Source organism: Sciurus carolinensis, chromosome 7 (genome assembly GCF_902686445.1).
Source record: "Sciurus carolinensis chromosome 7, mSciCar1.2, whole genome shotgun sequence".
NCBI classification, from domain to species: Eukaryota; Metazoa; Chordata; class Mammalia; order Rodentia; family Sciuridae; genus Sciurus; species Sciurus carolinensis.
Genome location: NC_062219.1, coordinates 33,742,713 through 33,768,663, shown reverse-complemented (window position 1 = coordinate 33,768,663; position 25,951 = coordinate 33,742,713). Strand labels below are relative to the sequence as shown.

The 25,951-nt window shown below is 37.6% G+C and overlaps 1 protein-coding gene across 15 annotated transcripts in view; it reads right to left on the bottom strand.

Moving 5' to 3' along the window:
* The window catches only part of Epb41l2 (erythrocyte membrane protein band 4.1 like 2), a 193,969-nt gene extending 169,823 nt beyond the window's left edge, over nt 1-24,146 (bottom strand). For 11 of the 15 annotated variants that reach the window (XM_047557363.1, XM_047557370.1, XM_047557371.1 and 8 more), the window contains exon 1: nt 24,004-24,120. The gene's annotated coding sequence lies outside the window, so the exon portion shown is untranslated. Of the gene's footprint in view, nt 1-3,134; nt 3,205-23,662; nt 23,766-24,003 lie in introns of those variants that run through there. The other 4 variants (XM_047557364.1, XM_047557368.1, XM_047557367.1 and 1 more) reach the window with 4 other exon arrangements.
* Nucleotides 24,147-25,951: the final 1,805 nt, after the last annotated feature.

Sequence of the window (25,951 nt, the reverse complement as noted above, 5' to 3'; positions counted from 1 at the left end):
CACAACCAAATGAGGGAGAGGTTAATTACGGTTCCATTTTCACCAGAAACAAACTGAATTTGGTATGTGTACGTACAAATAAATACACTGGAAGGAAAGAGGTCTAGAACTCAAATCTTTCTTCTCCTACACAATGTTATTCCTATACCTACTTTTGCTTGAACACATCACTTATCCTTTTTTAAATATTTATTCTGCTAATGATACATGCCTGTTATTCCAGACTTGGAAGGCTGATAGGAGGACTGCAAGTTCAGGCCAGCCTGGGCAACTTAGGAAGACCACATCTCAAAATAATACATAAAAAGGACTAGGAATGTAAGCTCAATGGTAAAGCTCCCCTAAGTTCAATACATAATATCAAAAATTTTTTTTAAAAAAACAGGCTATTAAAAGATCACCCTATTTTTCAATCTGCTGGGTTCATTCCTGAACTCTTGATCTCTAAAAAATAAAGCTAGCACCATATTCTTCGGGGTTCATTTCAGAAGAACAAAGAAGACTAAGCTCAAATCCTTCAAAAAATGGGAACTCAATATGCCTACACAGCTTAAGGGTTTCACTTCCCTAACAGGCACCAAAAAAAAAAAAAAAAAAAAAAAAAAAAAGAAGATTCTTCATACCTAACTGCATGACTACAAAAGGACAATCACAGAACCCACACCCATAACAAAATGCACTTGCACAGCTTCAGCATTCTACCAATTTGGAAGCCCTCAGTTAAGCAGATAAAATTCACCATCCTAGTTCATTAAAGTGTCCCGGACCTCTCTTAGCAAAAGACTAATCTTACATGAAAACGATTTGTTCCTGCTATTGTGGATAGGTAGTTTGAAGACTACTTAAAAGAAAAGAAACACTGAGTACAACAATGAACAAGGCTGGAAATGACAATGTGCAACTGAGATGCAATCCCAAACTCTTACAAGTAAATAAATGTATATCTTCTTTCAACCAATAAATTATGAAAGTTAAAAAACTCTGCTGCCCACATCATTCCACTGAAACTTCAGTGGACCACATACCTTTGTCCTTTTCTTAGATCTAACGTCTAAATGTAAGTCCTCTGCTTATATGTTCCATCCCTCACCTTCTGCTTCTCCGCTCCCTTTCACCAATGCCTTGACCTTCAATATGTGGTCAAATGGCATATATGTTTCCAGTGGAAGTCAACAAATTTATCAAGTTCTTCTGCAACAGATGCTGGAGGAGATACAAAGACATTAATGAACTATTCGTTGTTCTCAAAAATTTTATGATCCAGTGCAAAAAGATGTCCACAAGTAAAATATTATAATACAAGCTAGGTAAGTCTTACTCTGATCAGACTGAGTTTAAACCTAAGACCATTAGGACTTTGCTTCTCTACACTTCAGTTTCCTAATTTCTACACTTGTGGATAACAATGCCCTGTAGAGTGGCTGTAAGGTAAAATGAGATAACTGATATGCTTTTTAGTCCAGAGCATAGCGATAAGTAAGCAAAGGTTAGCGATGTCATTGTTCATTATTATTACAACAGAAAATACAATGCTGTCACATTACAATGAACAGCACCAAAGTTTGAAGTCCAGAATAGACTTTCTAACTAAAGTGATTAGAGAAGAATTGAGGGAAACAGAATTTCAGGTGCAACTTAAAATAAAAAGACCTTACAGCCGGGCATGATGATGCACACCTGTACTTCCAGCTACTCAGTAGGCTGAGGCAGAAAGATTCCAATTTTGAGGTCAATCTAGACAACTTCGTGAGACGCTGTTTCAAAATAAAATTTTTAAAAAGGCTGGGGATGTGTAGCTCAGTGGCAGAGAACTTGCCTCACATGCATGAGACCCTGGGTTCAATCTCCAATATCACAAAAAAGGGAATGGAAGTAAAGAAAAAAAAAAAAAAAGACCCTGTGAAAAATGAACAAAAAGACGTTAGTTACAACATAGGTCTGAGGCTGGTCTGCTTTGTACAAGGTGATGGGCAGTAGGCAATCAATGCAAATTTCAAGGTCCTAATTTTTTTCCATTTGTAAGTTAAAAGAGTTAAAGAACTGTCAGAATTTTCTAGGACTCATATTCTTTAATTTCATATAGGAAACAGGTAGGCAAAATGAAAGCAGAAATTCCAGGTAGTTATAGAATATGTTGCCTGGTGGGGCGGCACATGCCTATAATCCCAACAACTTGGGGGCCTGAGGCAGGAGGATCCCAAGTTTGAGGCCAGCCTCAGAAATTTAGCAAGGCCTTAAGCAACTCATGAGACCCTGTCTCAAAATTTTAAAAAATTTCTAAAAAGGGCTGGGGACACAGCTCAGTGATAAAGAACACTGGATTCAATACCCAGTACCAAAATTAATATTTGAAAATCCTGAAAAATATATAGCTCTACAGAAACCAAGGAAGAATCCTCGATAGAAAGCATATGTTAATTCTGACTTCCACACCTAGGTAAGAGAGAGCTACTAAGGGTTATGGAGTAAGATAGTGATATAATAAAATAAGATCAGCATTTTAAAAGTAGAAAGACATGACCAAATAACAGTGTAACAGTAAAATAAACTGAGAATAGAGCTGGGCAGAATAGTGCACATCTGTAATACCAGAAGGATGGCAAGCTTGAAGCTAGATTGGGCAACTTAGCAAGACTATAAAAATTTTAAAAAAGGCTGTGGATGCAGCTGATGGTAAAGTGCCTAGGGGTTCAATCCCCAGTAGTGTGCATAGGTGCACACAGGCACATACACACAGAATGTTGCAAACTCAACTATGAGGCAACTCACATTACTATTAGTGCTTCAGATGATTCTATACAATAAAAAGATGATCCAAATCAGTTAATGTATTTATTGATTTCAAAGGAAGCAAAAAATCTTAATAGTCTGAACTTCATTAAAACTTCTGATTCATTTACTAGTTTTCATTCTTTCCATAAACTTCTACAGAATGCTTCACAAATGCTAATCACTGGGAATGAAACGGTTGCTACCCTGGAAAAAAATGACACTTAGGGTTTTAAAATCCAACCTAATAAGTGCCATTAAACTTCCTGGAAGACAAAGACAGGTATTAACTCTACTTGAAGGAATCAAAAGCGATTTCACAGAAACGTTGACATATAAGCTGTGCCTTGAATAATATGACTCACTTTCACAGGATCAGGGGGGTCTTGAAAGAAATGGCTCAAAAGCATAAAAATGTTTATCACCAAAGGAAAAAATCTGAAAAATAAAAAAATAAATAAATAAACCATTAATTAATTTCCTTGTTTTGAAATGATATTCATCTTTACACTTTAAAAAAAAAACAGTTCAGGGCTGTATTGAGAGGAAAAAAACTTCAATGGTTTTTAGCAAACATTTCAGGGATGAGGAGAGGTTTTATCATGCATCACGCATTTTAGAAGTATTTCTTGTGTAAAAACAAGACAAAACATAAATACACATACAAAAATATGCAGAGAGAATATCAATAAAAATCTGTTAAGCCACAGCTCCGATTGTGTGTGTGGAGGGTAGATTCTTGTTTGGATATTTTCATCTTCTTTCTAATTTGTTTTTATCTAAGCAATGGTATCAAATATATTCCCTGTAAGATTCCTCAGATCCTTTGTACAGTGATACAGAATATAACTACCTCTCTACACAGATGACTGTATTTTTCATATAAGAAAAACACAGCTCTGGGGTTTCCAAAGGGACAATCTAGTACCGATTTAAATTGCTCTAATTCACAATTCATTAATATAAATGGGAAAGAAATAATGAATTAAATTGTTCTGGTTGCTTTTGCCATCTGGAAAACTCACAGAATAACTTTATTTACTAGAAATAAAGTATTCACAGTTTCAGCATTTAAAACAATTTGACATTTTTAAGTGCTGGTTGTTCAAAAATAATTAAAGGGATTCTTATAGTTACAAAAATAATCTGATAGTTATTTTACAAACCAAAATGCCTAAGAGGCATGAAAAGAAATATTTCTAACTAAATAAAATACAGTTATTGTCATTTATTTACTCCAAAACTTAACTCACTGGAAAATAAATACAGAATTTCATTATATTTCTTTCTATTCTTAGAGAATGTTTTTTCAAAGCATGACATTTTGTTTATATTAGTATGGTATGCAGCTGTATTATTTGTACCGCAGCCCAACATTCAGTAAGTATTCAAAAGTATTTAAAAACTGGCAGTTCATATTTAATACTTAACAAAAGAGTCATGATAGTGACTGTTGCCAGCACAAGGATAAAACTAAGCCCCATTTATTCTAGAAAAGAAAAGTTACAAAACAGAAAGGACTATTTCTTATGTGATGAACACTATCCATACAATTGGTAGGGAAGCCAATTTACAAAACCAAAATATGTTTTAAAATGTCAGACACTAACTTAGCAGAGGTTTGGAAATATGATAATATATTGTCATTCCATTACCAAACAGTTCACAAATCTAGTTATACATGCAACTCTTTATGAAACCTCATCTGTTTACTCAAATCAGAGGAAATAAAGTTGTCTGCAGGAAACCAGTAGCTTATTGATCTAGTGTTACAAGGTTGACCTTTTGTGGGCAGCATGTTTACCAACGCTTTATGTTGGGGAACAAAAGCAAAGGTTAGGATGCAAACCCGTCCTCATTTCCTCTGAGGGCGGACTTTTCAACTACGGAGTATGTTGTAACTCTTGGATTTCCAAATTTACTGTCATTTAATTCATGGCCCAGGAAGCTGATCATCTGAATAGGAAAAAAGTTATAAAAATACTTTTTTTAAGACAAAAACCTGACAATACAAACTCCTGAAATACTGTGTACCAATAATAACTAAGTAGAAAAGCAAAGTTATAAGTGCTAAAGAGCACAAACCATAAAGTGAGAAGAGACCCCACAGATCATCTAAATTCACCATTTTTCTGTATGTTGATTAAATTAGGACCTTGGCGTCGAGTTTTCACTCTGCTCTACGGCTTTTTTTTCCCCTCAGTGTACATATTTTTTGAGCTATGCCTATTGGAGATTAGATGGTATCTCCAGAAAGAAATTGCACTGCCTCTAAATAAACTTTCCTTGTTTTCAAAGTCTGAAAGGGTCGTGTCAAAAGGGCATAAGACCCAGTTTGAAGGGACTGATGAAAGTTAAGAAAACATGACTATCAAAAAAAGTAACTGCAGTCAGATGCAGCAGTGTGTACCTGTAAGCCTAGAAACTTGGGAGGCTGCAGCAGGAGGACCACAAGTTTAAGGTCAGTCTTAGCAACTTAGACCCGATCTCAAAATAAAAATACAAAAAGGGTTGGGGATATAACTTAACAGTAAAGCACCCCTGGGTTCAATCCCTAGTACTGGAGGGGGGGGGGGATTGATTGTTAATTGGTTGAAATCCCCTGACTATATAAAGTCCTTAAGTCAATAATGATATTCAAAAGAGAGACAGACTAGCCAGGTCAGTGGTACACACATGTAATCTCAGCAACTTGGTAGGTTAAGGCAGAAAGATCACAGAGTAGTAGCCAGTCTCAGCAACTCAGTCCCATTTCAAAACTTTAAAAAAAAAAAAAAAAAAAAAGGACTGGTTAAATAGCTCAGCAGCAAAGTGCCTCCAGGTTCAACTTGGGGCACCATAAGAAAGTGAGAGCAATGGACTATTGGTCTGCTTTCTGATGCTGTGACAAATCAACTTAGGAGGAAGAAATTTTGAAACATTTTGGCTCACAGTTTCAAAAGTTTCAGTCCGTGGTCAGCTGGCTCATCCATTTTGGGGCCTGCATGGGGTAACATACAACAGGGAACACAGTGGAGCATAACTGCTAGCTCATGGCAGCTGAGAAGCAAAGAGATAAGAAGGAGCTGCCAGGGTCCCAATATCCCCTCGAAGGGCATGCACCCCCAGCACCATGTGACCAACTTCCTTCCACTAGACTCCAACTCCTAAAGTTTCCACCACCTCCCAAGAGTGCTATAGGGTGACAACCAAGCCTTTAGCATATGGGACTGAAGGGGACACTTAAGATTGAAACCAAAAAAAAAAAAATGGAGATAATTATTATATCAATAGCTTCTTCTGAAATTTAGTAACAGAAAAAAGTGTTTATCCTGTATTTCAAATAAAAACCTGTATCTCATGATAATTAAGTAGCCCATATCAATAAGGTAAAGTTATCTCATCCAAAACACCAGAACCCACTGATAAATTTTTATCCCAAAAAGAAAGTCAACCATACAGGATCTTTTGATGAAATGCAATAATAAATAAACACCAACAGCTATGAAAGATTCTGGTCCCTCCATCCTTCCCCCCAAATCAACCTTGATCTGACTAAGACTCAGGTCTGCCTACCCACCTATAGAAACTCAGAAGACAGAAACATTAAACTATCACTACAGGAGGGATGCAATAAACAAAGTCCAGAACACAGGAAATACTGTAAGATAAACAGTTTCTTCAGCAAATAAACTGAAAGCAAAAGAAGAGAAATAAACTATATATTAAGATACTCAAGTCAGGAATTATGGGAGACCCTGTCTCAAAAAAAATTTTTAAATGACTGGGGATGTAGCTCAGTGGTAAAGCACTCTAAAGTTCAATTCCCATAACCAAAAAACAAACAAACAAACAAAAACCACAACACTCAAGAGACAGCAACCAGAAATGTAATGTAATTTGGATATTATCTAGATATTAACTTGAATAAACCAACTGTAAAAACAATTTGTGAAGCAACTGGGGAAATATGAATATTCACTGAATATTTGATCACATTTAGGAAATAGTAAGTTTTTCAGATGTGGCAATGGTATTGTGGAGTCCATTTTTTTTATTTTAATTTATTTTTATTGTAAACAAATGGGATACATGTTGTTTCTGTTTGTACATGGAGTAACAGCATACCATTTGCATAATCATATATTTACATAGGGTAATGATGTTTGATTCATTCTGTTACTTTTTCCTTCCCCCCCACCCCTCCCACCTCCTTTTCCCTCTATACAGTCCCTCCTTCTTCCATTCTTGCCCCCCTCCCACCCCCCATTATGTGTCATCATCCGCTTATCAGCGAGATCATTCGTCCTTTGGTTTTATGAGATTGGCTTATCTCACTTAGCATGATATTCTCCAATTTCATCCATTTGCCTGCAAATGCCATAATTTTATTATTCTTTATAGCTGAGTAATATTCCATTGTATATATATACCACAGTTTCTTTATCCATTCATCAATTGAAGAACATCTAGGTTGGTTCCACAGTCTGGCTATTGTGAATTCAGCAGCTATGAACATTGATGTGGCTGTATCTCTGTAGTATGCTGATTTTAAGTCCTTTGGGTATAGGCCAAGGAGTGGGATAGCTGGGTCAAATGGTGGGTCCATTCCAAGTTTTCTAAGGAATCTCCACACTGCTTTCCAGAGTGGCTGCACTAATTTGCAGCCCCACCAGCAATGTATGAGTGTACCTTTTTCCCCACATCCTCTCCAACACCTATTGTAGCTTGTATTCTTGATAATAGCCATTCAAATTGGGGTGAGATGGAATCTTTGGGTGGTTTTGATTTGCATTTCTCTTACTACTAAAGATGGTGAACATTTTTTCATATGTTTGTTGATTGTAGATCTTCTGTGAAGCGTCTGTTCATATCCTTAGCCCATTTGTTGATTGGGTTATTTGTATTCTTCGTGTAGAGTTTTTTGAGTTCTTTATATATTCTGGAAACTAGTGCTCTATCTGAAGTATGAGTGGCAAAGATTTTCTCCCACTCTGTAGGCTCTTCTCTCTTCGCATTGCTGATAGTTTCCTTTGCTGAGAGAAAGCTATTTGGTTTGAATCTATCCCAGTTGTTGATTCTTGCTTTTATTTCTTGTGCTATGGGAGTCCTGTTAAGGAAGTCTGATCCTAAGCCAACAAGGTGAAGATTTGGACCTACTTTTTCTTCTATAAGATGCAAGGTCTCTGGTCTGATTTCAAGGTCCTTGATCCATTTTGAGTTGAGTTTTGTGCAGGGTGAGAGATAGGGGTTTAATTTCATTCTGTTGCATATGGATTTCCAGTTTTCCCAGCACCATTTGTTAAAAAGGTTATCTTTTCTCCATTGCATATTTTTGGTACCTTGGTCTAGTATGAGAAAATTGTATTTATTTGGGTTTGTGTCCGTGTCCTCTATTCTACACCATTGATCTACCTTTCTATTTTGGTGCCAATACCATGCTGTTTTTGTTACTATTGCTTTGTACTGTAGTTGAAGTTCTCCATTTGGTTTTCTTTTATATACATATTTAAAACTTCCTAAATCAAACTTTTTTTGTGGAAAAATAAAAGGGAAATAATGCCAGATGTGGAGGTACATGCCAGTGATCCCAACCACTCAAGAGGATGAGGCAGGAGTACCGCCTAGTTTCAGACTAGCTTCTACAACTTAGGAAGAACCAGTCTCAAAATTAAAAATAAAATGAGTTGGGGATATACCTCAGTGATAAAGTACCCCTGAATTCAATCCATAATACCAAAAAAGAGAGACAGAGGGAATAGAAATGGAAGTAATGATGAAGTTAGCCTACCTAATAGAAAAAAAAATTAATTAAAAAAAAAGTTAAAAATTAATGTCTCGCTAAGCACAGTGGCACAGGCCTGTAATCCCAGTAACACAGAAAGCTAAGGCAGGTGCATCACAAGTTCAAGGTCAGCCTCAGCAACTTAGGCCCTGTCTCAAAATAAAACATAAATAGAATCGGAGATTTAGCTCAATTGGCAGAACACACCTGAACAGTATATATAAAAAAAAAAAAAAAGAAAGAAAGAAAGACAAAAATGTTTTCAAAAGAAAGCTACATTCAGCATGATTTAAACATTACATAATGTATACATGTATCAAAATACCCCAAGGGACCCCCATAAATATGTACATTTTAAAGTTTTTATTTACCAATTTAAAAAATAAATTTAAATTTTTGTAAAAATCACTGGAGGAATTATGTCCAACAGGAAATGATCAAGATTAAAATTTCACTAACAAACACCACCACAGACCTCCTTCCATTGAACTATTATTTCCTCAATTTGCTATAACGATACCATGAAGAGTATCAAATGTTTTGCCAAAATTCTACACCTATTTTTCCTATAAGGAAGGGCACTTTAAATCACTTTCTCCACAAATTGAGTAAAAAGAGTACATCAGACATCTTATAGTAATCAGAATTTATTTCAGGGCATCTGAACCATGTAAGAGAAAACAGACACAAGAAGCAATGTCTCTTGCCCAAAATTATACTTAGTACTTAGTAGACTGGGGACCGGGACTTGGGGCTATGATAATTTTCTTTCTATCTTCGACTCTTTTCAGGAAAAAGGGAGAACACACAGTATCAGATACCTGTTTTGTTAAAAAATCCAGTCACTAAAGGACTCAGGATAAACTCTTGAGAAAAATGTGTACTCTGAAGTACTGACCAATGATGGCCAAAGTTCCAATAATACACCTGCTCACTCCAAGGTACTCAACTGGAGACAGATTTTCACCATTCAATGGTACTACTAGCTTCAACAACTTCTTTGTGATCTGTTAACATTCCATATGGACTCAACATTCCATCTTAAAGGGAAGGGGGAGACATTACTGGTAATGACCCTACTCTCTACATGCTTCCATTTTCCCCTTTCCCCCTTTATAACTAAAGCCAGTAGAAGAACATAAGTAAAATTTCATTAATTGCTTTCAAGTTTCTGAACGAAAACCATCCCCAGTGATCACATTATACCCTAATGCACAGTAATTGCTCTCCTTCAAAAATTCTTCTGTGGAGGGGAATGCAAATAGGAACAGGGTTTGAAGGAAGATTACATATTCCCAGGGATAATACGACAGAAGTTATACTGTAGGCTCTGGAACCAGACCGCCCTGATCTGCCATTAATTAGCTGAATTACTCTGAACAAGTTATTACTGAAACTTTCAGTGCCTCAGTTTTCTTATATAGATTCCTTCAGATAAAAGTACTTACCACACAATTACCATAAGGATGAAATAAGCAAATATATGTAGAAGTTCTCATACAACAGTGTCTGCCACATAAAGTATCAAATGGTACCTATTATTATCATTATTTTATAATTCAGTATGTCTTTACAAAGGTATTAATCATATGTAACTGAAAATATTAATTAAAATACAAAAAGAACTACCTCCAAAATAAAAATTCCTTTTTATTTTTTAAATGTTTTTAGTTGTAGATGGACACGATACCTTTATTTTATTTATGTGGTGCTGAGGATCGAACCCAGTGCCTCATGCATCAAGGCAAGTGCTCTACCACTGAGCCACAACCCAAGCCCCAAAAATCCTGCCTACTAATTAGAAAAAGCATTTCAACTCTTAAGTGATTGCCAGCTGTGGCTATAATGCCATCAATTTATATGATTACTTCTAAACTAGTACATGATCAATGTTTAAGGTATATACCTTCCCCTCTACACTGCTAGAGAAAACCATATACACAGCACTATATGCAGTTATAATAACTATGCAGTCCCACTAAAATTCAAGTCAACTAAAAAAAAAAAAAAAAAAAAAATTGCACTTGGTCCAGTTGTAACATACTGCCACTGAACCACACCATACAAAGAAAGAACAGAAGGGAAGGGAAGAAAATAGAAAAAAATCTAATAACATTACAATAGAGTATAAACAGGCAGAGGCCCTGGAAAAAAAATTATATACATAATCATTACCTTCAGAATTGGGAGCTCAGTTCAGTTCTGGTTTAGAAATTGTTAGGATTTTTTGTTAGTTTTTGTTTTTGCTTTTACCACAAGGCTGCATTTGGACAAAAATGCTTTCAGTTATCAAAACAATCTTTAGATAATCACTCCAAAAGCATGACAACCAAACGTTATAAATGAACTACTTTCTGTTATTCTACAAAATCAGTTCTAAACATGAGCTTTATTTTGGAAACCAAGAAGTACATGTAGAAAGGTGGGAAGGCGCATTTATTTACAAATGATGTATAGAATTTGCTTCAAAATAGTAAGAATAGGGTTGGGTGCAGTGGCATATGCTTGTAATCCCAGAAACTCAGAAGGAACGCAAGTTCAACAAATTTAAGAGAGACCCTATATCAAATTTTAAAACTTTTAAAAAATGGACTGGGGGTACAGCTCAGAGGTAAAGTACCCCTGGTTCAATACCCAGTGCCATAAAATTATAGTAAGGTTAGGGAATGGGAAGAGTCAGGGAATGGAAGGGAAAGACATATGGAACAAAACTGGCTATGTGCTGCTAACTGTTGAAGTCAAGAGATGGTATATGGGACTCATTATAGTAGTATTCTACCTACAAATATATGTTAAATAGTAAGTTGAAAAAGAAAAGCACTTTCTATAACTGCTAAGTATATACGCTTTCTTCAAAAAAAAAAAAAACTTTAATAGATAATCAGAATAAAAATGTGGCTTCAAAAGATTTAACAAAAAAATAAGGTCCTTAAAAAAGGTCACATTATCCTTCACTGTTATCCTGTGTGCGGCACAGAGCAAGTAAAATACAGAGCACAGACCAACAAAATGTTCTAGAACCCACCCTGAAGTCCTTCAACTTAAGCTTGCAGCAATGAGGATGAACGTGAACTGTCATCAATAGGTCACAGACCCATCTGCACTACACATGCAGCCCACATCTATGGCTCTTCATTGCAGAGCTTCAAAAGAAGAATATCTTCAATGTAACTCCATTTTCCTGTTTTAAGGTGGTAGGATAAAAATAAATTTAAAAATAAATAAATAAATAAATAAATAAATAAAAAGATGGTGGGGAGGAGCTCAGGGGACAGATGAATGTTTTCACATTCCAACAAAACATTCCAATATCTGCATAATTTAAAAGACAGTCTTGGAATTAAAGAAATTAAGACACAACTTTACTGATGTCGATTCTAATGGCCAAGACTCAAAACTGTTTTGGTTACGAGCACATAGATAAACTCTATTTCTTTGTCAGTGGACAGATCCAAGTCATTACTTGACACATTAACCTTTCCTACACACGATTCTTACCCACATTTTGGGTGAGAAAAGTTTTCCTTTTCTCCTTAAGAGTGACTTGAACGGAAATTTTTCAAGAAAGATGTTCATTTAGCAGCTTTTCTACCAAAATCTAGAAGCAATTAAACAGAGAATACTGGGTAAAAGTAAGAAAAAAATGAACTTCAAAAACCAAGGCCATGAACCACTGTCTGGCATATAACCACTGCCACATTTGCTTTCTAAATACTTGTGAAAGCATTTGGCATCATTTTCCAACAATCCCATAGGACTTCCACTTCCTTGTTTTCTCAATAGTATTTCAAAATGTTGACACATTTATTGAACTATTTTTGGAAGATCCAGCTCTTTCTACCTTCAGGGCTTGAGATACAAATATATAAAAGCTACAGGACATCCCTTTAGCTGCAAAACTTGGCAGACTTCCTGAGTTCTAAGAAAACTTCAATTGGCTACTCCACTAACAGCTAAAAAGCACAGTGTAACAGAAGCAACTCTGGATACAAGGAGACCTTGGCTATGCCCAAAGTTCCATTACTAAACTACCAAATGACTTTGGGTACCTTTAACCACTTAACTCCCTTTTCTTCTTACTTGTCAGACCTATGGTACAAATTGTTTTAAAAATAAAATGTCGAAATACCCTGAGAATTTCTGTTGGAGGGAAAAAACTTTTTTTATGTTCACAAATAAAAATGGTATCTAAATTTTAAAATAAAAAATAAAAGGAAGAAAGCACTTAAAAGTTCATGCCAACGACTAGGCACAGTAGGATATACTATAACCTCAGGTATGTGGGAAGCTAAGGCAGAAGGATCAAGTTCAAAACCAGACTCAGCAACTTGCAGAACTTAAGAAGATTTTATCTCAAAATAAAGTAGGGGATATAGCACAGTGGTAGAGGGCTTGCCTATCATGTGCAAGGCTCTGAGTTCAATATCCAGTATTTGGAGGAAAAAAAATACAAGAAGCTTATGTCATAGCAGCCCAGATTTATACTGTTATCTAAGAAGAAAAAAGAATGTATAAAAGTACCATGATTAAACAAACCATATTTAGAAACTACCAATGTTTATTTATAATTTTTGCCAAATCCATTCAGTCTTATCAATTATTAAATACATGTCTTTAAATCAAATAATTTAAAAATGCCCACTTTAGCCTCAGGCTAAGAAATATCAATAAATTCATATTTATGAGATGCTTTTTTATTTTTCTGATGACTATTGACATATATATTTAAGGATTAAAAGAAAAACATTAAACCAGATGTAGGGATGCATACCCTTAATCCCAGTTACTTGGGAGGCTGAGGCAGGAGGATCAAGGCAGGTCTTGGCAACTTAATACGACTTTCTCAAAATAAAAAATAAAAAGGGGGCTGCGGCTGTAGCTCAGTAGTAGAGTACTCGCCTAGCATGTGTGAGGCACTGGGTCAATTCTCAGCACCACATATAAATAAATGAATAAAATAAAGAACTATCAACATTAAAAAATATATTTAAAAAAAATAAAAAATAAATAAAAAGGGCCAGAAATGGTGGTACGCCTCATTACCAGCTGTAATCCCAGCTGCTCAGGTGGATAAGGCAGGAGGATCGTGAGTTCAAAGCCAGCCACAGCAACTCAGCAAGGCCCTAGGCAACTTAGCAAGACCCTGTCTAAAAATTTTTAAACATTAAACAAAATTTTAAAAAGGGCTGGGGATGTGGTTAAGTGCCTCTGTGTTCAATCCCTGGTACCAAAAACAAATAAAAAATTAAAAATAAAAAGGGATGGGGGTGCAACTTCAAGGTAGAGCTCTTGACTAAACACATATAAGGCATCTACCTGGGTTTGATCTCCAGTACCAAAAAAAAAAAAAAAGATTCATCTGTGTAACACAATCATTTCACAGATCACCACATTTTAGGGAAATACTGTCCTGTCTATTTCTCACAATACTTTCTACATTAATGAAGAGAGAACTTGAATTGATAAATCTCTAAAAACCCTCTGGGCAACTTAGTTAGTACCAAGCAGAAGAACTAACAGCTATGAGATTTTCCTGGAGCTTCCTCAGATCACACAGCCATTAATAACCCACTACCTTTTTAGAATCTCCATTTTGTTTGAACTTCCCCAAAATCCATACACAAAAATCCTGAACATTTACACCTTCACATTAGTGTAATTCCCACACTTTATTTACACCTTTCCTACAAATTAAAATTCTCATTCTAACAGTATTTAACAGAATCCATGAATTCAAAGATTATTCCAATCCCCAAATCATATTTTAAAAATATTCAAACTTATGGAGGGCAACCATGTGTCAGTTTAAACATAGGCAAAGAAAGATATTCACTAAAGCCTAAAATAAACTGCCACTTCTGATAGGCACATATTTGGCAAATCTGTTTTTGTGTATTTTTAAGTGTAGCTCAAGTATATCATATTTACAAGTTTATACTGAACTAATTTTTGAAATATCACAGGAAAAAAAGGAAGCACATTTATTGAACTCTTCCTAGAAAGCTCCCCCCCCACACACACATCCCCCCAGGTGCTGGAGATTAAATCCAGGGCCTCAGGCATGTTAGACAGGCACTCTAGCACTGAGCCACACCCCCAGTCGGAAATCACTTTCTACTTCAATGACATACCAGTCATCCACTCCCATCCATCCTAAATACTCACTCAATCATCTGATTTTTCTACCTGTTTTACAAATAACTGAAAGCAGCAAGAGGCATGGAAAAAGTACAACTTTAGTACAGTGATAGTTCTTACCAAATATAAGAGCCACAAAAATCTTGTTATTTTGATTTTTAATCAGTTTAAAACCCTAAATCCAGAGGATTGAACATGACTTAATTTCTGCTCCCTCCCAAAACCACATAGAATGATAGTAAAGGAAAAAAAATTTAAAGTACAAATCCAAAAAAAGAGGTGGGGGAAAAAACAGGCCAACAGATGAGATATGCCAAAAAAATTTTAGAAGATGGAAAGCAGATGTACAAAATAACTGACTTCGCAGAACAGGGGATGCTGAAATGTGAGTTCCTGTTTTGGTGGGGGCCTACAAGAAATAAAGTGTTTGCTCAAGAATTCCCAAGAGCTTTAGGAATTGCAAATTCCAGGTACTTCTGAGGGTTGAAGTGAGATTTCAGGAAATAGCCTTCAAAGGGCTACAAAAGATGCCTTCAAAATTGGGAGGGAAAGTAATCACAAACTAACAAATCTACACACAGCCAAACTACAAAAGCAATCAAACTGAGAATGGAAAAAGACATTTCAAGACATGCAAGTTCTTTGGAAACTGACCTCCCACTTACGGTCTACAGGGCAACTACTAAATGTGCTCATGTACAGAGTTAAACCAAGAAGGGGGCATGGAGTACAGAGGACATGGAACCTGGGAAGAGAAGCAAAGAGAATTCCACATGGGCAACTACGCCGCCGCTCAAGCCACACAACTGCTGGGGATATAGCTCAATGGTAGAGTGTGTGCCTAACATGTAGAAGGGTCCATGTTCAATTCCCAGCACCAAACCAAGGGCGGGGTTGGGAAATCACAAAACTAAAAGTAGTACTCAGATCTGCTTCAAAATCACTCCTTTACAAAAGAAATTAGGAGAGAGAAAACCAAATTCCTCAAGACTCCAAGTTCTACAGAGTAACAGCTTTAAATAAAAATAATTAACAATAACTGCCCCCAGAAGACCAAAGTTTTAGCCACACATAAGCTGAGTGCCCTTGAGCAACTCATTCAATTTTTAAATTCAATTTTTCATCTGTAAAATGGAAGTCATACCAAATTATCCAAGGTATTACTGGAAAAAGGATAAGCAATATTTATATGACTAAAGTACCAATTATACTGGGGACTTATAGTCTATGCTCCAAAAAATTGGTTTCTTTTTCCTTTTTTTTTTTTCCACATGTATGGATTATCACTACTTCTGATCTTACTGGACTACTTACAAAGGAATCTAGAACAAAGTCAACCAATAGTATAAAATGCACTTATCCAGGACAGGTTAGGCAAAGTATTTGGTAACAGCACCAGAAGCCTGAAGGTTATAGGCAAACCAAGAAGGGTCAAATAGAAGTTGACATATTTGGAATAAACTTACAGGGAGGGAGAAAAGGAGGGAACAAATCAGATCAAGCATCTAGCTTCAATTATGGATCTAAAGAAATGACAAAATAGGTTAACTACACTACAATGTTGAAATCAGCAAAATTCAAACTGTGGAAAACTATACTGTGGGAATAATCAATTAAGTTTCTTCAACAAATGAATTATAAGGAAAAATAAGAGATGAAGGGGCAATCAGATCTTATTACTCTTAAAAGATCCATCAATAAATTATTAATGTACAGATATTAACTGGCTCTTGATTGAAACACACTGTTCCAAAAATTGACACCTGAGACAACACATATCTTATTACTGACAGATACTTGATGATATTAAGCAAATTTTAGTATGATTCCAGTTTGTTTACAAAACAGTTCTTACCTTCTAGAGGATGTGAGTAAAAGGACAGTCATATTGAAAACAACACTGAAAGGGCTTTTAAAATGGAGGGCTTGAAGGAAGCTAGGACTTATGCACATCTCCAGCTGCTGCCTAAAAAGGTGAACGCTAGTCACCTCCATCCTTTGACTGAACGATTCTGGAATAACCAGAAAGACCACATAATTAATTGCACTGTGCCCAGAGACTCAAAAAGTATATCAAGAGGTTTTCAGGCTCTTATTTGATGGACAATACTACATATGTATATGTATATATACGCTTTTCTTTATCTTACATTAGTCACATTGCACGGTTCCTTCTCAACATTTAATAGATAAATCAGCACCGCTTGCTCATATAAGCTCCCACTGACTTCAGAACACTGATTCAGGCTATCTAAACCTATGTCTCCTAAATTGCAACTCTTAGGGCCCCAAATAAAGTTCTTTGAGTTTCTCAGCTAGAATTAATTAATAAATAATTAATAAAATATTAATATATTAATACTTATTAATGATAAGTAATAAAATATTAAATGATGAAATTTTTAAATACTTTCAAAAAAGCCAAATAACAAATAAGAACACAACTCTGGGCTGTGGGAGTCTAAACCTAGGCTTTAGAGAACCAAGCAATCTGCTTAAGACCAGTAAGTAATGAATGAGACCACACTTTCCACATGTGACTATGGGCCTAATGCATGCTGGACACTGATTAATTCGTTCCAAAAACTATGACTCTGACAGTGACCCAAAGGTCATTCTTTCAGAGGGAAAGGCAGGAAATAACTGCTGGCTCAAAAGGTAGAAAAGTCCTGCTGCCAGCAACACCAATTTTTAGGTCATACACATGTAGGTCTTTTTCAGTCAATTGACCTTTAATAAAAGTACAAACTAAATACCCTAAAAAAGTCAGCTAATTAATGCAAGTGAATGAAAGGGTCTAGAGGTAAGACGAAAAGAAATGGGAGGAACTGAGACAATGTAGGGAAAGGATTACCCATACTAGACTCTAACAGATGGTCTTTCCAACTGAGGAGCATGGGCCCCGTGTTGCCACAATCCTCCAATATTTTCAGCCTAAAATAATTATGTGAAACCTCCTGATTTCTTAATTTTGGCAGCCAGTTTAAAGTTAAAACACTACACTGGGGGAAAATATGTCTGCAGGTGTATTTCACACACAATAAGAAGTACACTGAATTTATGAAGGTTTCACTTTCAGGCCATATGAAAAAGGTTAAACATTGTCAGTAAAAATTCCACTCACTATTAGCCTTATTTCAGCAAGCTTACTGCAGTTATAGAGAGGGGAATTATAGTAGAGTATATGCACACATATTTCACACTCAGAAACAGTTACTTCTAGCAACATAACAAAAAAGATTATGTTCCCATGTTCTGCAACGAGATTCTCGTAGATTTGCCACATATGTGCACCTTTTGACAATATTCAAAAAGACAGATTTGTGAAGTAAGAATTTTCTAAAAGTTCAAAAATTCTAAAGATTCTATGATGAAATAACTAATAAGTGGTTTTAGGACTGTGATACTAGCTCAGAGGTAGAACACTTACCTACCGTATATAAGCCCTGAATTTGGACTCCATCCAGTACCACAAAAAAAAAAGTGTTTTTACTTGTTTTCACCATATCAATTCCAATCTCATATCAAAGATTATTTTCCACACAGATAATTATTCCTGACCACTGTAAAAATGTGCTTACCACATATTCACAAGCACCTCACTAAATTTTTTCTTAACCTAACAATTTTCACAGATGCCAGGCACTACATGAAGCATTTTATAAGCATTAGCTCACTTAATCCTCATATAGGTCTATGAAGTAGGTATGATATTTAACCCCTTATTAAAGGAAAGAAGGCTTTGAGAAATACTTTGCTCAAAGTCACTGGCATAGGTAGACTAACCAGCACCAAATTACTGGGGACTTGTTACTGATCCCCTTTAACCAACATTTCCATCAAAGAAATTTGTGAGAAAATAAAAGTACATTAAGTGAAGGACAGTAGAATGAGACAGACATTATCACCCTATAAACATGTATGAAAAAAATAAAACTTTTTCACAAAGAAAAAAGAAAAAAAAAAAATGACTGACCAAGATTATTTCAGAATTCAATTTAAACAGGATAACTGAGTAAAGTGGGCCAACTAAGGAATCCATTTGAATAGAAATAAGTACAATCAGGCAGGGGGAAAAAAATCAGTGATAAAAGTGCAACAGTAACATGAAAAATAAACATAAAAATAAAAGAATACCTCTTAAGATTTTGATTTCCTAATAAAATAAGAACTAGATCAGCAATTTGCAGCCTTTTGTTTCCCCAAATTACCTCATATACTCTCTCCTCAAATCTCTCACACTCTTGCACTTAAACACACCTCCTGACTTACAATCTCAGACAGTTTATAAACCTCTGAGGCTCACCTGAACAACACAACACCTTCCCTACTAACCCGACTCTCCACTTCAGGTCAACAGTCTGAAGTAAAAGATCTCTGAGTTCCCTTCTCGCCCTCAAGGTAAATTAATCTAATTTTCTTTTTTCAAATAGTAGCCTGTTTGGACAAAAAGGGAAAGAACCAAACAATTATAACATACTGTAACTGCATCTTAATGTTATGTCCTTAGCCACTGGCACAGGTAAATATATTGGTATAATATAGGAAACTCCAAAAACCATTGAGTCAACTCAATGCTATTGTTATAAATGATCATGGGTACAGTCTGAAGCTTATCAAGAGGTCTGGAAACCTCAATTCAGGACTTGGAAAAGATCCTTAGACTGTTTATAATCAGAACTATATAAACAAGTTTTTTAAATAAAATTATTCTAAAAAAGGCAAATGAAGGGTAATATTAAGTCTTTAAAATATTTGAAAAATCATTCACTAAGAGCAAAACAAGAAGAAATGACTTTTAAATTATACCATGAAAGATTCAGTTTACCTGCCTGACCTAGGTAATAAGGTCCTACAGATGAACAATAACAAAAATCACTTTGGAAACCTTTCCATGCCACCTTCTAGTTTTCAGCCTGGAAAAAAACTAAACCATCCCCTTGACAGTAAATTTACATGTGTAAAATTTCAATTTGGCTACCTAAAATAAAACCTGTGGGATCTCAGAAAAGACAGTCCTTATGCCCCAATTTATTCTATAGTAACATAAAGATTATTTGGGATCCAGACTGTACATTCAGACCTTTATGACTAATACACTAAAGTGAAAACATACTAATATGAGAGGAATTTGTGAAGTGAAAACACGTTTCCAATTTATAAGTATAAAATTAGCTAAATTTCAATCTGAAAATAAATAAGTAAATAAAAGCAGTATGAAGGGTACTCAACAAGCCACATGACATCCACGCTGACATCAAGGTAGAAGAGAAAACACTTTAAAAATGAGAAAATTCAGAAAACCCTGAAATTCTGAGATAAATACTATCCCCAAAACCAGGGAAATAATGTATAGATTATCTACCCTTGTAGATATCGAAAGCACACAACTAAGAAACCCACACAAATACCAAGTCAACCACAAAACAAAGGAGAAAAATATCCAGTGGTTTAAAAAAAAAAAAAAAAATCAAACCTATATTAGTTACATGATATTTCTACATGAACTACAACCAGTTTCTACAAAGTCAACTCCAACTTTCAAACAAGCTTTAGTAAAAGCACCTCAATGTATAAAGGCTCAGTTAATTAATTCTCCAAATATATATTAAGTACAAACACTGTGTAGGTACCCCACCTGGCAAACATATGTAACAGTCCCTTCTTTTATATGAAATACATATACTTCATAGAAAAACTATCCAAAAATTAATTATAACTCTTAATCATTTCTAGATAAAAGAGATAATTTACCTCTCCCTTTCTGGCTTACTTGTATGATCAATAGCTACTTAAAGGCCATTCCCATATAGTTAATGACAAGGCATTGACTCCATTTTAGATTTTAGTCTGTGGCCCAGACAGAGGAATGACAGAAATCTTCTGAATATCAAGTTGCTGGTTTATGCCAAAACAGGGCATTCCCAAAGGATGCTCTGTCTAGAATATGGGGGAATCATATACAAATCTTCTATTTACACAGGTCTTCCAAAGAGGCTGGAAATGTTTGTGTTTTGAGGGGAGGGGACAAGGTCTGAGTGGATTTGCTGACTCCTAACAGTTCAGTCCTGAGATTCCAAGATTCTATAAAAGAGCAGTAAATTAGGGTTTGGCTAGTATTTGCAGACTACTGAAGCCAGTGTAAACATTTACTTGAGGCTTTTAAATCTGTAAGGATAACCAGTGGTTAGGTACAGTAATTCTGAATCTGAAAAAAACAAACAAGCCCACTGGAATTGTTTCTAAATAAAGGTGGGGTGGAGAAGGTAGGCACATTTCCTTTGTTTTCTCCAAGTAAAACAATACAGATTTAAGGAATGCAAAATGTGACTCTTAGGTGGTATTGATCCCTATAAAATGCTTTCTTGCCTTCTTAAAAATATTCCTTGCAATTCATACTTTTCAGAAGTTCGTACTCAGCTTTTAAACAGACTACTTCAATACAAAAAATAATGAAAAAAAACTCATACTTTCCTATAGAAACAGAAACAAGATCAAACCTTCAACAATATTTAGAATTCCACTATACAAAATAGAAACCCCACATTTCTAAATAAAATGGCAAAGATAAAAACTTGTAGGTCACTAGCCACAGTAATATGAGAGTGGTGATTAAGCGCAAAACTTGATGTTAAACCTAACTATACAATATTACTAATTACAGAGAAATTTTACCAATAAATATTTTGGTTGAGGACTGCTTTGTCATCTTTGCAAGTATTTTTAGTTGAAAGGAAGTGTTGGGTAGTACACGTGGACATGGTTCTGATTTTTAAATATCTATTTTTACATTCTGGTCACTGGTTAGGTTTTCTAAACTCAATTCTTTAAACTGGTAATTTGGAAATGGTAAACCACAAGATCATTATGCTAAAAAGCAAAAAAACCTAACAAGCTCACCAACTCAGATCAGTACAAAGCTAACTTGGAAAGCTCAAGAGTTCTCACATCTAATGATGGGCCCTGACAGTCACTAACTCCTGACGAATGTGTATGTAAGTGGGCAAACTATACTAAAGTTAGGTTTCCAAATACAGCAAGAGCTTCTGAGTTTCCCTGTTTTCTATCTGCAGTAATTTTTTTTGGTGGGCCACCCCTTCAGATTCCTCCCCTACATCTCCAAATCTGCTTAGTTCTACTTGGACTTAAATTTCAGATTTTAAAATATACACACCTAATTGCTGCAAAACCTTCCATAGTAGTTTGTTTTTTACACAAAATAGCAAGTATTTTACTGAAATCCTAGTAAAATGATAAATGGTAAATGATTTTTTATCACTTTTAAACTTTTTAAACAACCTCCCTCCCCCACCCAACTTAGACCTCAAGAGTAGGAGCACTGGTGGCTCAGTTCATCTACATATTTTCTTTCCAAGGTTTTTGCACACAGTGGTAACTACTCCTAACAGAGGTAACAGATAAAGAACTGTTATGACTAGGTCTTTCTTTAAGAGGGATGTTTTAGAAGGAAAGAAACTGTCCCCTCCTATTACTCTTAATGAGCAGCCTCTTGTTCTCAGCAGTCTGCACACAAGACCACTACTGACTTCAGTGGGAATTCTGCCCAAGAAGTGAGGAAGACAGGATAGGATTAAATTAGCCCTAAATCCACACCATTGTTCCAACCCATTACCTCTTGTACAGTTCTCCAATAAGCTCAAAAGAGTAGATATCTGAGGCTTGATGGTGGTTTTTAAATTGTAGAACTGATTACTCCAGCTCTGACAGGTGACAAAGCACAGTTCTTTAAAAGTTGTGTCAAACTCACAGCCTGATGGAGGGACTGAGTTGGCCCTTATCACAATTCAATATTGCATTGTAATGCAATCTCATCGTGGCTGCAACAGCAAGCCAGTGATTTCTTACAGTAAAAGACTGCAAAAAAAAAAAAAAAAAAAAAAACTGAAAAGAATTATGCACTATTTGTTCCCCAGTAAAACCTGTTCAGAGATTGAGAATTCTAAGTCCCAGGCTCCCAAGCCAAGAAATTGACTCAGTTGCCTCAAGTGCTAAGCCCAAGAGGAAAGGTGTCAAGATGGTAATTAAAATGCTAATTCTCAATATAGTGTTGTACATAGAGAAACACAAATAATGTATTCTGATGAAAGAACAAACATGGGGAAAGGGTGATAAAGGAGTTGAAGAAAATAAAAGAATGCAGGAAAACTGTGAAAGTCACGAAAAGAAGGGGGGAAGCTTAAATAACCGTAACAAAACGCCTAGCACACACATACCATTTCAGATGCAGTAAGTTCAAGAAACTAGGAAAAGATGTGATTCAGAAAGGAGAAAATATGTTCGCAACTCCTCCAGGTTCCACCTTCCCTCCAACCCACCCAGGACTCTTAAAAGCGGGGACAGCTGTTGCGGTGACGGGGAAATTAAAGGCGTCCTCGAGACGTCTGTAGAAAGACTTCCACACACAGACCCCTCCCCTAATAATACACGCAAACCTCACTCAAAAAACTTGACCTTAAGGGAGGCTGGCATCTGGGGAAGTACACAGACTAACGTCCACCACAGGCGTCGGGCTGCTGCGGGCAACGTCTCTCGACGCCAATTTCCATCCTGCCCGCTCCTTCTTTTCCCCTCCACGTCCTTCCCCTGCAGCTCACCTAAAACTGCTCCCAACCCTCCGCCCCCAGCGCAGGAGGAGAAGCAGCAGCCATCGGTGGTGAGGTGGCTGGGTGTCGGAATCGTAAGGGTAGAACGCACGTCCCTCTCCGCCGGCGCCAGCCCACTCCGGGCCGACCCGCGCCGCGCGTGGGGCTGGCGCGCCGCCCTCGCCACTCCCCGCAGTCCCCGCGCGCGCGGTAGGCCCGCGTGTCCCCTCCCAAAACCATCCTCCTGAAGGGCGCCGCCGCGCCAAGTCCCCGCAGTCCCCGCAGTCCCCGCGCCGGGGATGGAACCGGATTCCTCCGCTGCAGCTCCGGGGGCCCAGACGCGTGACCCTGAACCCACTGCACCCGGGGAGGACGGCGCGGTCCTCACCACGCCTCCACCTCTGCAGACTCGGCTGAGAAGGGGGAGAGGGCGACCGGAGAGGAGTGGGATCCGGCCTGGAGCAACAGGACGTGGACCCCGCGGCGCAGTCAGGTCGCTCTGATGGAAGGAGGGAGAGAAAAGAGGAAGCCGTAGAAAATCCCAAAGCTGGTCCCCCTCCCCCGCCTCCGGGTGGGACCGTCCCGCCACCGCTTCCTGCCTGGGATCAGCTTCCCAGCTGCAGCCAGAGGAAAAATTCGAGCCGCCCCTGCAGCTCCGCAGGGACGAGTTGCCCGGGCCGGGACCCGCGCCCCGAGCCTGCCATTTCGCAGCCCCGCACGCCTCCTTACCCCAGCACCGCACCTCAGGAGCTCACCGGCCCGGGGTACCCGTCCCGCTCTGTCCCAGCCAGCCACGGGCCGGCGCGCCTGCCTCCTCCCTCCGCTAGGTTTCAAATTGAAATTCCCTGGCTGGGGCCGTCAGAGGACTCGGCGCTCCGGCCCCGCCCCCTCGCGGCGGAAGCCCCTCCCGCACCCCCGCCCGACGCGCCCCCGGCACGGAAACCCCCGCGGGCAGGCCACGCCCCCTCTCACAGGTCACGCCCCCGCTCCGGCCGCGGGCAGGGACCCTTCCCGCGGGATTTGCGGAGCTCCGCCACCGGTACCCTGCTGGGGCGGTGCGTTTCGCCCTCGGAGCCGCCCCAGATAATGACAGCTATTGCGTTTGTGCAAGGCGTTCTTGCTGCGAATCCTGGCCTTAAATGCCCTCTCAACTTTTAAAAGTTATTTCTTCAAAGTGCATTCACTGCCTAAACCTTCATTGAGCGCCTGTTCCGCGGTACACAGTAAAGTAGGTCCAGGAGACACATAAAAAGGAAAACTGGGTCCCCTCAGTCTAGAGTGAAAGAAGTGCTTTCACTAAAAGGACTTGAAAAGGAACCATTTATTCTTCCTGTGAGAGGGACAGGAGGGATTGGGGAAACCCCGTGGAGGAGGGACGTTTATGCTCAGTCTTAAGAGTGAGTAGGATTTCTCCAGGCATAGGCCTGGGAACCTGGATTGCAAAACTTGACAGGCCTGAAGCAGTGTCTGGGGGAAGAAAAAAACTAAGTTGTGTCAAATTGTGGAAGAACACACACACACAAACACGCAGGATAGCCTCCTCTAGTTCTTTTCTTTTGCACAATTAGATCATTATCCTTTAGAATCGACTTAGTTCATCTTTTCTCAACATTTCATGTCAGATTGGTGTCAGGGTGCCCAGCTCACTGTCTCCAGCATCTGCCACATAGGCAACTCTTCTTTGCCTCCTCCCACCTCTAGTGAGATATTCAGTGATTCCATCTCTGCCAAAGTCTTCTTTTCTTTCCTAAACTTAACCTTTTTTAAAATTAACAATGTCAAATGAAGCCTCAATAACAATACCTTCCATACGTGTGATGCTTTCCAGGTAGGAAAACACACTCATTTTATGATTTGATCCTCACAATAACCCTATGAAAAAGGGAGGACAGGTATTATCCTGATCACATCAAAGAGAAAAGAGCTGGGAAGATGAATTATGTGGTAATATTCTTCTAGGAAACAATGTAAATAATAGCTAATATTTATTGAGTGCTTTCTACGCAAAGCATTGTTCTAAATCCTTTACATGTGTTGATTGACTTTATCACAATCTCATATGTTAAGTACACAACTAAATTTAATGAGGTGTACTTAGAGAGTAGATTTCTGATCACAAAGTTCTGGCAAAGAACTGGGAATTTGTGTTGGTTTTTAGTTACTATGACAAAATACCTAAAATAACTTTTTTTTTTTTTTTCTAAAATAACTTAAGAGGAAAGTTTTATTTGGTTCACAGTTTCAACCATGGTCACTAGACCCTTGTTGCTTGGGCCTATGGCAAGACAATAAATCATGGAGGGGAATGGAGAGGAGCAGAGCTGCTCACCTTTATAGCTGACAGTGGAGCAAAAAGTGAGCAAGAGGAAGGGGCCAGGGTCTCAATGTCCCCTTCAAAGGCAAGCCTCTCTTGACCTACTGTGTTCAATGAGGCCCCACATCCTAAAGTGTGCACCACCTATAGCAACATTAGCTGGGGACCATGTTTTCAACATATGGGCTTCTGGGGGGCATTTAAGACCTAAATCATAACAGAATTTTATGAAACAATACTATTGTAGAAATTTGAGGCAGATTTACAATGAAATCAAATATTTGTAATTTTGTATTTCATTTTGTATTATAAAGGATTTCCAAAGTCATATAAGTGGTTTTTTGCTTGTTTTTATGTTTGTGT